Here is an 11,652-nt window from a genome sequence, read left to right as displayed (position 1 = left end):
TAGGTTCTGAAACCCTCACTACCCAAAAAAGGGCAGGCAGTTTCAGAAAATGGATAAACTCACTCCTCACTGATCTATTCTTTTGTGATCTTCTGCTTTTTGCATTGACTGAAAAATGCAGCAGACAGCAATAAATACCTAGAGTAAGAATCTCTCTAGACCTGCTAGACTGAGGTAAAGACCTTGACCTGTACTGTAGCTCTGCAGAGACTGAGGACCAGTCTTCCTGCTAGTGTATCACAAGCTAAAACCCTGGCTTCCTTTAAATCAGAGCTAGATAAGATTTTAACAACTCTGAGCTACTATTTAAGTTCTCCCCAAACGAGCTTGATGGCCCGAATGGACTCCTCTCGTTTGTAAATTTCTTATACGTTTTCCCCTCGCACTTTGCATGGGCAATGAATTGGCCTTAGTAACGCGTGGATTCATAAAAAGAAGAATGAAAGACATGCACACACACATATATATAAGTATATATATATTTATTTGGAAGGACAGGAGGAGGGGAGATCCCATTGACAGCACGCATTCCACAGGCTCATTTTGTATTTTTCTGCTCCTTTCTGAAATGGAAAAGAAAAAGAAAAAACATTCATGAAGAACACAAACCTATAAAAGGTACCTGTGTGACACTGTTAAGGAAGGATCTGACTGGGAGAAAAGCTGGCTGAATGATTGCCTGGCTGCTGGCTGCAAATGCTATGTCAAGCAGTAATGTGGCATTAATCAACAGATGAGGGGTGATGATTAAAATATACCTGAGGGAGCCTGGTGGGGGCTTACTTGTGTCGCATGAGCCGGGCACCCTGAATTGTCCCCGGCGTCGCATTAGCGGCATGCCAAGAGGAGGCAGTTCCTTGGCTGCACTTGATATGCGAACCTCATGAACACCAGAGAGTAGCAGGTAACAGCTGGGGAGACAGAGGTCAGAGGCCGGAAAGAAGGAGAGGAAGTCACTGCAATAACAGCAAGACTAGGGAGGTGACACTCGAACAGCTCACAGCAACAAGCTTAAAACCTCCTTTAAAAAGTCCCTCTGGAGTCCCAGTTGACTCCGTGGACGCTCACACAGACGGAAGGTGAGCCCTCTGCCTCTTACCGAAGGTCATTCGGCCACTCATGACGTCAGGGCACTTTTTCATGTCTACCATGGCTGCGATGGGCAGACCCCAGTTAACTACTGGTCTCCAGAAGTGCTGAACTCAAACAATAAAACACAAACTCAGAGCTGATCTAACATGTAGCAGGGTGAAAGTAGCAGTAAAGAAATTCCAGAGGATGCTTACAACATATTAGTATGAGATTACTAAACAGTAGTCATAAAATTATATTTACAATAACAAAAAAAAATCAATGTGTGACTTTCTTACCGTGCTTTTGTTGGAAGGTTTTCCCCAACAGTCACATTTAGATAGTGAACCAATCTGTACACGAACAAGGCAATATTTCCCATAAGAAAGCATTGAAATTCGATTAACTTGTTCAGAAGCATACCATATCCGAGCTAACGTGGATCCTAACACTATTAAATGAATTAACTGTTTCCTTGTTCATAGTAAATTACTTATTTGTTTAAAAAGACATAAGTAACCGGTTGTTTTTTGTTTATAAACTCTTTCAGTAGCTGCATTTGTACTCTGTGGCTTTAGCAGTTTACATCCCATGCGGTCTTTTGAAATCGGCTGAATCTTTTCATCTAAGTTTACGTAATTTCCCAGCCAGCACATTCATGTGGGGCCCGCATGGGATGCACTTGGGCTGACATGTGGACACCACCTGGGAAACCCAAGTGGGGCCCAGTCAATTTTGTCCGCAGTTTCCATGGTGGCCCCACATGGGTTAGCCCACATGGGCTAATGATGGGCTCCATATAAGGCCTATATGGGTAACCCAACTTGGTCTTATGTAGCGCTCATTTGAGCTACAGTAGGTACAACTTATTTGTCCTTTCACAGAAAACCCCTAAATATCTACCGTATTTAATAGCACACTGATTAATTGATTAATGAATTGCCTCATTAAATGCAATTTTTAAAATTTACTTTGTTAATCCATTTATTTACTTTTAAAAAAATATTTAAAATATTTATGAATCCTTTAGTAAATTCTCTTTCTGGCATTAAAATATAATGAATTGCTTTACTAAATAAGTTTATTAATTTATAGATGAATAAAAATATTTATAAATGCATCTAAAACTGAGCATCAAGTTATAATTTAGTAAAAAAAAAAAAAACTACTTCTTTATCAGTGACATCTGTTGTCCTCCATACTAGAGTACTATGATGTCACAGTGCTTGCCTGGCTCATGTTGGCAATGTCTGGGATTTAAAGCTCCTAGGATTTATTATTATCAAACCTTTGTGCTTTATGTTTTCATTTAAAATTACGCTTGACACTTACCAATCTTGGTCACCACCTCGGGTCCTCGCAATTCGATTCCCTCCCCTGTCCCGGGCACCAATTAGCTACTTTGACACCGTCTTTTCTTGTAATGTTGCTTGTAAGAGCATTTTTTTCAAGCCACCTGTGAATAACAGAGCAAAAAAAATTATTACTATTAATATTTTGCCAAAGTATTTTTAAGTGTATAGGTGAACACTTTCTTATGACTGAAAATTTAGATTCTGCTTAGGGCTAGGCGATATGATCTTAAATCAATATCATTATCAATATCGCCTCAGACTTCAAAATTTTGTTCTTGCATGGGCACAAGCGCAATGTAAAATAAGGCAAACCACACTCACGATATCCCTGGGTGTCGTCCCGTGCAGAGTGGATCCGGCAGTCAGGTGCACCCTTCTGCGCTCGGTCTCTCCCCTGGGCGTTCGATCCAGGAGCTTCCGGTGGATTGGTGGGCTTCTACCCACGGGCAGGCAAGAGTCATTCTCGGAGGCTAGCTCTTAGCTTTCCCGAACTTCGTGTAGAAATTCGCTTTCACCAGAATCCTTACTGTAAGCTTAATACATCGTCTGGTCGACGATATTGCTATTTTCATGAAATGCATTTCAGCCACAGTTCTCCGCCATTACACCACCTTCTTCCCCGCCGCTCTCTTCCCGCGCCTCGCTCAACCTTGACCCTCAGTGTTCATTGGACCACACCTCACCCAAATGAATACATGAATAAATTATAACATGCCCGCTTTACAATAATACAAAATATCAACACAGCACATATACAAACATAATATTTTCCTTTTTTTCTTTACCTCAAAAGTTCAACATTTAATACATGACCATAATGAAGAAATACAAAAAAAAAACTAACATTCTTAACAACTGGGTTACACTCGCAATACATTCGCGTTTTCTCTCTGGTGACCCATGTGATCAAAGATACGTTAGAAGAGAAGGGATCTAAGTAGATGTTATGGTAACCTGTTGTAATAAAGTTTTAATTAAGCAACAGCAAACTGGCCGCCCAAATGTTTTTGAATGTCGCGCTATCTGCCCGCACTACCTTCGCGATCTACCGGTCGTTCGCGATCGACGTATTGGGCACCCCTGTGCTAAGCGATTTCCCTCCAAGAAGTACAGCTAAAAATATAGCAAGTATAGCTAATTTACCAAACTAACACCGTTACCTGCAAAATTCCAATATGACAAGAAGGCTAACTAAACAGATTTTATTTAAACTTGGAAAATCCCTGGAAGCCGATCCGTTAGACACAACTTTATTACTGAATATTAATTTAAGTACAACCCAGATATGTGTAAAAGTAATGTTTCACTTTTAACCCAAAAATACTTTAGTTTATACCTGTTGCACACTGGCTCGCCTCAGATTCCGAGTGATGGAAAGTGCCAGAGAAAGAGGCGGGAAAGTCCGATGAGAGTTGGCGGGGGGCGTGGCTGCGACGGTATACGCACGTGCGCTTTTGTATTATGTTCTCTCAGCCTCATACACGGATTCTTTTGCTGAGTAGAAAACTGGTCGGGCAATATAGCATGTAGGCCTTATAAAAATATATATTTTATTAAAATTGCTCAGATGTACCAAGACATTAGCCCATGAATAAACAAACAAACAAATGAATAAATATATGCAATAGATGCGGCCAGAGTGCGAATTACCTCTCCATAATTGGGGGGTACTGCCTTCATAACACTTCTATGACCATTATGGTCCGCTACCGCGTCAATATGAATAGTCGCCACCAGAAGCAATGTTAAGAGTGCAAGATTCACTAGGGGAGTTTACTAACATGTATGCAACACACGGTCATGGTCTGGACATGCAACAAAATGAGAATCAATACAGAAGATCTCATTATCCTTATCCCAATCCAAAAGATTTTGGTTTTGATAACTCCCAGGAATTATCCTAGAAGAAGTACAGTATACTAGTAAAAGTAATAAGCCTATACATTTACAAACAGCCTGGTCTGGTCCAGCAGTCTGCTGTTATTCCTGCCCTCTCAGTCCCCCCAGCTCCAACAGCCTTCAGAAATAAATATGAGTTATTATTGATAACATTACTTTATACATATGTTAAAAAGCAGAAACTTCAACAAACATGAAATCAACAATAAACTATGTCTATTTATCAAACGTGTTACATAATACATATTGTATTTGAAAACTTTTCAGCTTTACGATTTCAGGAGAGTGCAGCCCCGCTGTTAGGAACATTACGCTTTTTGGTTACGGGTGTTAGCTTTGCTGCTGCTATTAACAGGAAAGGTGCATTAGCGCAGACAAAGGGCTGCATACGCCGAACTATAAACGTCTTACTTGGCGGTCAAAGGTGTTTGACGTTCATTGGCGTGGGAAACGGCGGTTCTACTACTAAACCACTAACTGAAAAGACTACAAACGCTGCGCCTGTTAAAATAAAAGCACCCCGTCAGGTTTTAAATAATAACTTAATGTTTTGGCTGTCGGTCCGGGTCCATATGGGACAGCTTCTGGGTCCGGAACCGGTCTGCGGTCCGCCTGTTAGTGACTGCTGATGTAAACCATCAGCTGCAAAGCTAACAATAATTTAAGAGGTAGACTTGACATGCCAGGGCAGTGATAAGACCGGAGGAAATGGTGTAAGACACAATAACCAACAGCAATCAGTAAAAGAAGTGATTTTTGGGTCAGAACCTATTCTTCGGGGTGCCATGGTGGTGCAGTGGTTAGCACTGTTACCTCATACCTTTGGGATACAGGTTCAAGTCTCTGCTGCAACTCTAATGTGTGTGGAGCTTGCATGTTCTTCCCCTGTCATCATTGGGTTTCCTCTAGGTACTCTGGTGTCTCCCCACAGTCCAAAAACATGCTGAGGTTAATTGGCTTTACCAAATTGCCCATAGGTGTGCATGTGTGAGTGTGCCCTGCAATGGGCTGGTGCCCCATCCTGGGCTGCTCCCTGCCTTATGCGCCCATAGCCTTCAGGATAGGTTCTGAAACCCTCACTACCCAAAAAAGGGCAGGCAGTTTCAGAAAATGGATAAACTCACTCCTCACTGATCTATTCTTTTGTGATCTTCTGCTTTTTGCATTGACTGAAAAATGCAGCAGACAGCAATAAATACCTAGAGTAAGAATCTCTCTAGACCTGCTAGACTGAGGTAAAGACCTTGACCTGTACTGTAGCTCTGCAGAGACTGAGGACCAGTCTTCCTGCTAGTGTATCACAAGCTAAAACCCTGGCTTCCTTTAAATCAGAGCTAGATAAGATTTTAACAACTCTGAGCTACTATTTAAGTTCTCCCCAAACGAGCTTGATGGCCCGAATGGACTCCTCTCGTTTGTAAATTTCTTATACGTTTTCCCCTCGCACTTTGCATGGGCAATGAATTGGCCTTAGTAACGCGTGGATTCATAAAAAGAAGAATGAAAGACATGCACACACACATATATATAAGTATATATATATTTATTTGGAAGGACAGGAGGAGGGGAGATCCCATTGACAGCACGCATTCCACAGGCTCATTTTGTATTTTTCTGCTCCTTTCTGAAATGGAAAAGAAAAAGAAAAAACATTCATGAAGAACACAAACCTATAAAAGGTACCTGTGTGACACTGTTAAGGAAGGATCTGACTGGGAGAAAAGCTGGCTGAATGATTGCCTGGCTGCTGGCTGCAAATGCTATGTCAAGCAGTAATGTGGCATTAATCAACAGATGAGGGGTGATGATTAAAATATACCTGAGGGAGCCTGGTGGGGGCTTACTTGTGTCGCATGAGCCGGGCACCCTGAATTGTCCCCGGCGTCGCATTAGCGGCATGCCAAGAGGAGGCAGTTCCTTGGCTGCACTTGATATGCGAACCTCATGAACACCAGAGAGTAGCAGGTAACAGCTGGGGAGACAGAGGTCAGAGGCCGGAAAGAAGGAGAGGAAGTCACTGCAATAACAGCAAGACTAGGGAGGTGACACTCGAACAGCTCACAGCAACAAGCTTAAAACCTCCTTTAAAAAGTCCCTCTGGAGTCCCAGTTGACTCCGTGGACGCTCACACAGACGGAAGGTGAGCCCTCTGCCTCTTACCGAAGGTCATTCGGCCACTCATGACGTCAGGGCACTTTTTCATGTCTACCATGGCTGCGATGGGCAGACCCCAGTTAACTACTGGTCTCCAGAAGTGCTGAACTCAAACAATAAAACACAAACTCAGAGCTGATCTAACATGTAGCAGGGTGAAAGTAGCAGTAAAGAAATTCCAGAGGATGCTTACAACATATTAGTATGAGATTACTAAACAGTAGTCATAAAATTATATTTACAATAACAAAAAAAAATCAATGTGTGACTTTCTTACCGTGCTTTTGTTGGAAGGTTTTCCCCAACAGTCACATTTAGATAGTGAACCAATCTGTACACGAACAAGGCAATATTTCCCATAAGAAAGCATTGAAATTCGATTAACTTGTTCAGAAGCATACCATATCCGAGCTAACGTGGATCCTAACACTATTAAATGAATTAACTGTTTCCTTGTTCATAGTAAATTACTTATTTGTTTAAAAAGACATAAGTAACCGGTTGTTTTTTGTTTATAAACTCTTTCAGTAGCTGCATTTGTACTCTGTGGCTTTAGCAGTTTACATCCCATGCGGTCTTTTGAAATCGGCTGAATCTTTTCATCTAAGTTTACGTAATTTCCCAGCCAGCACATTCATGTGGGGCCCGCATGGGATGCACTTGGGCTGACATGTGGACACCACCTGGGAAACCCAAGTGGGGCCCAGTCAATTTTGTCCGCAGTTTCCATGGTGGCCCCACATGGGTTAGCCCACATGGGCTAATGATGGGCTCCATATAAGGCCTATATGGGTAACCCAACTTGGTCTTATGTAGCGCTCATTTGAGCTACAGTAGGTACAACTTATTTGTCCTTTCACAGAAAACCCCTAAATATCTACCGTATTTAATAGCACACTGATTAATTGATTAATGAATTGCCTCATTAAATGCAATTTTTAAAATTTACTTTGTTAATCCATTTATTTACTTTTAAAAAAATATTTAAAATATTTATGAATCCTTTAGTAAATTCTCTTTCTGGCATTAAAATATAATGAATTGCTTTACTAAATAAGTTTATTAATTTATAGATGAATAAAAATATTTATAAATGCATCTAAAACTGAGCATCAAGTTATAATTTAGTAAAAAAAAAAAAAACTACTTCTTTATCAGTGACATCTGTTGTCCTCCATACTAGAGTACTATGATGTCACAGTGCTTGCCTGGCTCATGTTGGCAATGTCTGGGATTTAAAGCTCCTAGGATTTATTATTATCAAACCTTTGTGCTTTATGTTTTCATTTAAAATTACGCTTGACACTTACCAATCTTGGTCACCACCTCGGGTCCTCGCAATTCGATTCCCTCCCCTGTCCCGGGCACCAATTAGCTACTTTGACACCGTCTTTTCTTGTAATGTTGCTTGTAAGAGCATTTTTTTCAAGCCACCTGTGAATAACAGAGCAAAAAAAATTATTACTATTAATATTTTGCCAAAGTATTTTTAAGTGTATAGGTGAACACTTTCTTATGACTGAAAATTTAGATTCTGCTTAGGGCTAGGCGATATGATCTTAAATCAATATCATTATCAATATCGCCTCAGACTTCAAAATTTTGTTCTTGCATGGGCATAGTTTCCTGTAGATGATGGATAAAAAAAAATGAAATGCTATCGTTCCCCGTTTGTTTTTGATTTAGAGGCAATCGTAATCAGATCATTATAACTACAAAACATTACCTGCTTTTCCCAAGACACGCACTTTAAACTGTGGCCAGTCTGTAATCGGAAAAATTTCTTCCTTCACTGCCTTGCTGATATTGACTTCTCCTGTTGGCCATTAACAACTATCTTCTGGTCCTTTGCTCGCTGGAGTTTTGCATTAGCTCGTGTAGCGCCCCTTTGTGCATTAAAAGTAACACGGGAGCTACCCTGAGTTCTTTTCCCTCAGTCCTTTAGTATTTAGGGTTCCCTATCCATTCTCTTTAAAGCCCAAACATAAATATATACATCACTTTACACAAAAGAACACAATCAACACAGTAATACAATCAAACGTAAATGGTACTATTTACTCATTTATGACAGTTTATAAAAGACATTTCACTCGGGAGCAAATAATACTTTTTCATCCCTTTAAACCGAAACGCAAAAGTCCCAAAAAACCCTAAAAGTTCCAAAGATAAAATAAACGATGGCCGGCAGATTCAAGTAAAGAAAAAACACCACTCCCGTACGGTGCAGGCCTGTTGTGAAGCTCGGGCACGTTGTAGCTAAACAGAAATGAAAAAGGCTGCTTCACGCTTGTGAGCTACAAGCGCAATGTAAAATAAGGCAAACCACACTCACGATATCCCTGGGTGTCGTCCCGTGCAGAGTGGATCCGGCAGTCAGGTGCACCCTTCTGCGCTCGGTCTCTCCCCTGGGCGTTCGATCCAGGAGCTTCCGGTGGATTGGTGGGCTTCTACCCACGGGCAGGCAAGAGTCATTCTCGGAGGCTAGCTCTTAGCTTTCCCGAACTTCGTGTAGAAATTCGCTTTCACCAGAATCCTTACTGTAAGCTTAATACATCGTCTGGTCGACGATATTGCTATTTTCATGAAATGCATTTCAGCCACAGTTCTCCGCCATTACACCACCTTCTTCCCCGCCGCTCTCTTCCCGCGCCTCGCTCAACCTTGACCCTCAGTGTTCATTGGACCACACCTCACCCAAATGAATACATGAATAAATTATAACATGCCCGCTTTACAATAATACAAAATATCAACACAGCACATATACAAACATAATATTTTCCTTTTTTTCTTTACCTCAAAAGTTCAACATTTAATACATGACCATAATGAAGAAATACAAAAAAAAAAACTAACATTCTTAACAACTGGGTTACACTCGCAATACATTCGCGTTTTCTCTCTGGTGACCCATGTGATCAAAGATACGTTAGAAGAGAAGGGATCTAAGTAGATGTTATGGTAACCTGTTGTAATAAAGTTTTAATTAAGCAACAGCAAACTGGCCGCCCAAATGTTTTTGAATGTCGCGCTATCTGCCCGCACTACCTTCGCGATCTACCGGTCGTTCGCGATCGACGTATTGGGCACCCCTGTGCTAAGCGATTTCCCTCCAAGAAGTACAGCTAAAAATATAGCAAGTATAGCTAATTTACCAAACTAACACCGTTACCTGCAAAATTCCAATATGACAAGAAGGCTAACTAAACAGATTTTATTTAAACTTGGAAAATCCCTGGAAGCCGATCCGTTAGACACAACTTTATTACTGAATATTAATTTAAGTACAACCCAGATATGTGTAAAAGTAATGTTTCACTTTTAACCCAAAAATACTTTAGTTTATACCTGTTGCACACTGGCTCGCCTCAGATTCCGAGTGATGGAAAGTGCCAGAGAAAGAGGCGGGAAAGTCCGATGAGAGTTGGCGGGGGGCGTGGCTGCGACGGTATACGCACGTGCGCTTTTGTATTATGTTCTCTCAGCCTCATACACGGATTCTTTTGCTGAGTAGAAAACTGGTCGGGCAATATAGCATGTAGGCCTTATAAAAAATATATTTTATTAAAATTGCTCAGATGTACCAAGACATTAGCCCATGAATAAACAAACAAACAAATGAATAAATATATGCAATAGATGCGGCCAGAGTGCGAATTACCTCTCCATAATTGGGGGGTACTGCCTTCATAACACTTCTATGACCATTATGGTCCGCTACCGCGTCAATATGAATAGTCGCCACCAGAAGCAATGTTAAGAGTGCAAGATTCACTAGGGGAGTTTACTAACATGTATGCAACACACGGTCATGGTCTGGACATGCAACAAAATGAGAATCAATACAGAAGATCTCATTATCCTTATCCCAATCCAAAAGATTTTGGTTTTGATAACTCCCAGGAATTATCCTAGAAGAAGTACAGTATACTAGTAAAAGTAATAAGCCTATACATTTACAAACAGCCTGGTCTGGTCCAGCAGTCTGCTGTTATTCCTGCCCTCTCAGTCCCCCCAGCTCCAACAGCCTTCAGAAATAAATATGAGTTATTATTGATAACATTACTTTATACATATGTTAAAAAGCAGAAACTTCAACAAACATGAAATCAACAATAAACTATGTCTATTTATCAAACGTGTTACATAATACATATTGTATTTGAAAACTTTTCAGCTTTACGATTTCAGGAGAGTGCAGCCCCGCTGTTAGGAACATTACGCTTTTTGGTTACGGGTGTTAGCTTTGCTGCTGCTATTAACAGGAAAGGTGCATTAGCGCAGACAAAGGGCTGCATACGCCGAACTATAAACGTCTTACTTGGCGGTCAAAGGTGTTTGACGTTCATTGGCGTGGGAAACGGCGGTTCTACTACTAAACCACTAACTGAAAAGACTACAAACGCTGCGCCTGTTAAAATAAAAGCACCCCGTCAGGTTTTAAATAATAACTTAATGTTTTGGCTGTCGGTCCGGGTCCATATGGGACAGCTTCTGGGTCCGGAACCGGTCTGCGGTCCGCCTGTTAGTGACTGCTGATGTAAACCATCAGCTGCAAAGCTAACAATAATTTAAGAGGTAGACTTGACATGCCAGGGCAGTGATAAGACCGGAGGAAATGGTGTAAGACACAATAACCAACAGCAATCAGTAAAAGAAGTGATTTTTGGGTCAGAACCTATTCTTCGGGGTGCCATGGTGGTGCAGTGGTTAGCACTGTTACCTCATACCTTTGGGATACAGGTTCAAGTCTCTGCTGCAACTCTAATGTGTGTGGAGCTTGCATGTTCTTCCCCTGTCATCATTGGGTTTCCTCTAGGTACTCTGGTGTCTCCCCACAGTCCAAAAACATGCTGAGGTTAATTGGCTTTACCAAATTGCCCATAGGTGTGCATGTGTGAGTGTGCCCTGCAATGGGCTGGTGCCCCATCCTGGGCTGCTCCCTGCCTTATGCGCCCATAGCCTTCAGGATAGGTTCTGAAACCCTCACTACCCAAAAAAGGGCAGGCAGTTTCAGAAAATGGATAAACTCACTCCTCACTGATCCATTCTTTTGTGATCTTCTGCTTTTTGCATTGACTGAAAAATGCAGCAGACAGCAATAAATACAAATATAAAGTAAGAATCTCTCTAGACCTGCTAGACTGAGGTAAAGACCTTGACCTGTACT

At 41.3% G+C, this 11,652-nt stretch overlaps 2 long non-coding RNA genes across 11 annotated transcripts; both read right to left on the bottom strand.

Annotated features, from left to right (window-relative positions):
* Positions 1–461: 461 nt before the first annotated feature.
* On the bottom strand, positions 462–4,327 carry LOC140586459 (uncharacterized). Of its 4 annotated transcripts, XR_011988272.1 has the most exons (6): positions 2,748–4,324; positions 2,404–2,527; positions 1,371–1,424; positions 1,100–1,196; positions 784–911; positions 462–563 (listed from the first exon to the last, which is right to left on the bottom strand). It is a non-coding gene; the product is annotated as an uncharacterized lncRNA (long non-coding RNA). The 4 variants fall into 4 exon arrangements; XR_011988270.1 differs by having other exon boundaries at positions 784–1,196; positions 2,748–4,325; XR_011988271.1 differs by having other exon boundaries at positions 759–1,424; positions 2,748–4,327.
* Positions 4,328–5,847: 1,520 nt separating this feature from the next.
* Positions 5,848–10,857, bottom strand: LOC140586457 (uncharacterized). Of its 7 annotated transcripts, none has more exons than XR_011988259.1 (5): positions 8,815–10,857; positions 7,790–8,365; positions 6,757–6,810; positions 6,170–6,582; positions 5,848–5,949 (listed from the first exon to the last, which is right to left on the bottom strand). It is a non-coding gene; the product is annotated as an uncharacterized lncRNA (long non-coding RNA). The 7 variants fall into 7 exon arrangements; XR_011988256.1 differs by having other exon boundaries at positions 6,170–6,297; positions 6,486–6,582; positions 7,790–10,855; XR_011988258.1 differs by having other exon boundaries at positions 7,790–7,913; positions 8,206–10,855.
* Between the last annotated feature and the right edge of the window lie 795 nt (positions 10,858–11,652).

Source organism: Paramormyrops kingsleyae, unplaced genomic scaffold (assembly GCF_048594095.1).
Source record: "Paramormyrops kingsleyae isolate MSU_618 unplaced genomic scaffold, PKINGS_0.4 ups63, whole genome shotgun sequence".
Classification (NCBI taxonomy): Eukaryota; Metazoa; Chordata; class Actinopteri; order Osteoglossiformes; family Mormyridae; genus Paramormyrops; species Paramormyrops kingsleyae.
Note: the sequence above shows the minus strand (reverse complement) of the source record. Positions and strands in the feature narration are given on the sequence as shown.